This window comes from Schistocerca cancellata, chromosome 7 (genome assembly GCF_023864275.1).
Source record: "Schistocerca cancellata isolate TAMUIC-IGC-003103 chromosome 7, iqSchCanc2.1, whole genome shotgun sequence".
Taxonomy (NCBI): Eukaryota; Metazoa; Arthropoda; class Insecta; order Orthoptera; family Acrididae; genus Schistocerca; species Schistocerca cancellata.
This window is the reverse complement of record NC_064632.1, coordinates 298,488,583-298,492,937: the sequence shown is the minus strand read 5'-3', so window position 1 is coordinate 298,492,937 and position 4,355 is coordinate 298,488,583.

Genomic DNA, 4,355 nt, shown 5'->3' with positions numbered 1-4,355 from the left:
AAGAAGTGTGCTTGCGTGAATAACGCATGGTCAACGGCTCGCGCGCGCGCCCCCTGGTCCCGACGCCATCAACGTCCACAATAAACAGACGACACCGCCCCCTATGGCACGATGTTGACAATGCCGCCCACAGGCACAACACAGCCATCTTTGGGAATGTGACCAAACTACTTTGCCATCCGGCCCAGAAACGACACCTCCATCTACAGGAATCCAACGAAACTACGCCAACCATACCTCCAAAACACGGCACCGCCATCTATGACAATGTGACGAAACCACATGCAATAGCTCCATCTACGCGAATCGGACGACACTACGTCCACCATGTCGAGCGCACCACAAACAAAAATACCGCCACCTGCAGGTCCCCCGCAACATGACCTGCTGCACCGATGATACCGCCATCTATGAGACGCCACGCCGACTACGACATCGCTAGGTCCCACAGTGCCCATTTTCCGACGCCACCCACAAAGCCTGCATCATCTGCCCACCACAGGAGCCCCAACGCCTGTGCCTGCGTCGCACGAAGTCGTCGACCGACAATCGCTCCACCCGCACCCGCACGTGCCCCACCCCAACCGCCCAAATCGCAACTCCAGCGGATGAACGGCGGACTCTTCCCGCACTCGTAACGTGCAATCCGCCCCTATATCTTGCGTTTCATGAAGAGTTATATCGAATATGCCATATTCCCGCTGTCCCTATACATGCTGTAAGTAGCTCGCTTGCTGCAGCAGCAGCAGCAGCAGCAGCAGCAGCAGCAGCACCACCTCCGCGCGCTTCCCTGGGGGCACTGAACCGCAGGACGCGAGACCCCACGCCCAGTGGCAAACAGGGCTCCTCTCAGAATATAGACGGTCCCTACCCCTCACAACGATGACGGTGGGAGGGCCGTTTGACGAGACCATTTAATCCGGTGCCAACGCTGTCGTAGAGTCGATACTCCATCTTTGGTACAAGGCAACCATTCCGCTGTAAATCAGTACGTCACTCGTAGTTCAGTCACCTCACAGCACTGCTCAGTAAACTATGCAGGCCCACATAGGTAGATTATATACGCAAATGCCCCTATACATGCTGAACGTCCGTACACACAAAATGAACCACACGTCAGCCACACACTCTATCACACACTACTCTCTGCCTGTAACAGACACAGATACAACAACTAAGCACCAGCATGGACCAACGTCCGGTGCATCCTATCCGCCACAGTACACCAACTACGCTATGATAACCAGACCGGGAGGTCCAATCATAAAACAGAATACCCCACTCGTCCGACAACCACAATTGCTCAGAGAAGCCACCAACACCCACACATGTCCTACACAGGGGTGCACCCAACATCACCACACTGCCTCGTCTTACAGCACAAACACACTGGCAGGAATGAAACACACAGGTCTGCCGCAACCACAGACACGGCTCGCCCCCTCTCACTAGCGAAAAGCGCATCCCGACGTGACATAACTCCTTTGACACACTGACGCTGCCTCGGGCATCCACGTGCTACGGTCGATATCAACGAACCTCACCCCCCCCCCACAACACGCCATCCCATACCACATTGTGTACCGTACCCAAACCTAACGTGTACTGTACTACAACGCAATGTGTACCATAACACAACCCAGTTTGTACCTTAACCTAACCTATGTCACCTTAACCTAACCTATGTCACCTTAACCTAACCTATGTCACCTTAACCTAACCTATGTCACCTTAACCTAACCTATGTCACCTTAACCTAACCTATGTCACCTTAACCTAACCTATGTCACCTTAACCTAACCTATGTCACCTTAACCTAACCTATGTCACTTTAACCTAACCTATGTCACTTTAACCTAACCTATGTCACCTTAACCTAACCTACGTCACCTTAACCTAACCTATGTCACCTTAACCTAACCTATGTCACCTTAACCTAACCTATGTCACCTTAACCTAACCTATGTCACCTTAACCTAACCTATGTCACCTTAACCTAACCTATGTCACCTTAACCTAACCTATGTCACCTTAACCTAACCTATGTCACCTTAACCTAACCTATGTCACCTTAACCTAACCAATGTCACCTTAACCTAACCTATGTCACCTTAACCTAACCTATGTCACCTTAACCTAACCTATGTCACCTTAACCTAACCTATGTCACCTTAACCTAACCCATCTTGTACCTTAACCTAACCCATCTTGCACCCTAACCTATGTTGCACCTTAACCTAACCTGTGTTGCACCTTAACCTACCTCAATTTGCACCGCAATGTAACGCAATTTGCACCGCAATGTAACGCAATTTGCACCGCAATGTAACTCAATTTGCACCGCAATGTAACTCAATTTGAACCGCAATGTAACTCAATTTGCACCGCAATGTAACTCAATTTGCACCGCAATGTAACGCAATTTGCACCGCAATGTAACGCAATTTGCACCGCAATGTAACGCAATTTGCACCGCAATGTAACGCAATTTGCACCGCAATGTAACGCAATTTGCACCGCAATGTAACGCAATTTGCACCGCAATGTAACGCAATTTGCACCGCAATGTAACGCAATTTGCACCGCAATGTAACGCAATTTGCACCGCAATCTACCCCCAAGTTGTGCCTTAACCTAACCCACGTTGTGCCTTAACCTAACCCACGTTGTGCCTTAACCTAACCCACGTTGTGCCTTAACCTAACCCACGTTGTGCCTTAACCTAACCCACGTTGTGCCTTAACCTAACCCACGTTGTGCCTTAACCTAACCCACGTTGTGCCTTAACCTAACCCACGTTGTGCCTTAACCTAACCCACGTTGTGCCTTAACCTATCATTGCGAAGCAGAATTCGCCAAGCGTTGGATTGTTCACCCCCTAATAGGGAACGTGAGCTGGGTTTAGACCGTCGTGAGACAGGTTAGTTTTACCCTACTGATGACTGTGTCGTTGCGATAGTAATCCTGCTCAGTACGAGAGGAACCGCAGGTTCGGACATTTGGTTCACGCACTCGGCCGAGCGGCTGGTGGTGCGAAGCTACCATCCGTGGGATTAAGCCTGAACGCCTCTAAGGCCGAATCCCGTCTAGCCATTGTGGCAACGATATCGCTAAGGAGTCCCGAGGGTCGAAAGGCTCGAAAATACGTGACTTTACTAGGCGCGGTCGACCCACGTGGCGCCGCGCCGTACGGGCCCAACTTGTTTGCCGGACGGGGCACTCGGGCGGCGCTGTCTGGGATCTGTTCCCGGCGCCGCCCTGCTCCTACCGGTCGACCATGGGTGTCTATATTTCGATGTCGGGACTCGGAATCGTCTGTAGACGACTTAGGTACCGGGCGGGGTGTTGTACTCGGTAGAGCAGTTGCCACGCTGCGATCTGTTGAGACTCAGCCCTAGCTTGGGGGATTCGTCTTGTCGCGAGACGAGACCCCCGCGGCTGGGCGCCAGGGGCACGTGTATTTTGTTGCTTTGTGCTTCGCAGCGCGGGGCGTATCGGTCCGGCCGGGCAGCGCCGCACCCAGGGCGCTGCGTTGGGTGCGGCGGACTGAGGCGTATCGGTTTGCGGGCCCCTTGCCGCTGGCGTGGGCGCTGCGATGGGTGCCGCCTCCGTGCGCGCGGGGCAGGCGGCGGCGGCGGTGGCGGCGGCCGGGCGCGGTGTGGTCCGCCGCGCTACAGCGTAGCGCTTTGTCAGCCGGTGATGGGTGCCGGACGGGCGGTGTCGGCCCACCGGTCGGAGCGTCGCGTGGAGGCGGCGGCGTCGGGTGGGTGCCGTGCGGCGGTCGCGGTGACCGGCAGGCGACGGTGAGTGTTCGCCGGCCCCAGCGCCGTGTGGTAACATAGCGTCCACCGCAGTACGGTGAACTACAATACCTCTAATCTATGGATGTGAAATAAAATATAATAAGACATGATGCTCCGCAAGAAAATAGACTTGGGATAGGGTGTGTCGTTGGCAAGTCCCCGGGGCGGTTAGTGTGTGTGGTGATAAGTCTGTAGGGGTGACTCAGTGAATTATTATTGTTGTTTTGTGACGTCGTCAATTGTTCTGTCCCTGTGGACAGATGCAACAGAGGTGAACATCATTTCGTTGCAACGAGTAATAGGAGGGTAGGAAACTATGAAGAAGTGTGCTTGCGTGAATAACGCATGGTCAACGGCTCGCGCGCGCGCCCCCTGGTCCCGACGCCATCAACGTCCACAATAAACAGACGACACCGCCCTCTATGGCACGATGTTGACAATGCCGCCCACAGGCACAACACAGCCATCTTTGGGAATGTGACCAAACTACTTTGCCATCCGGCCCAGAAACGACACCTCCATCTACAGGAATCCAACGAAACTACGCCAACC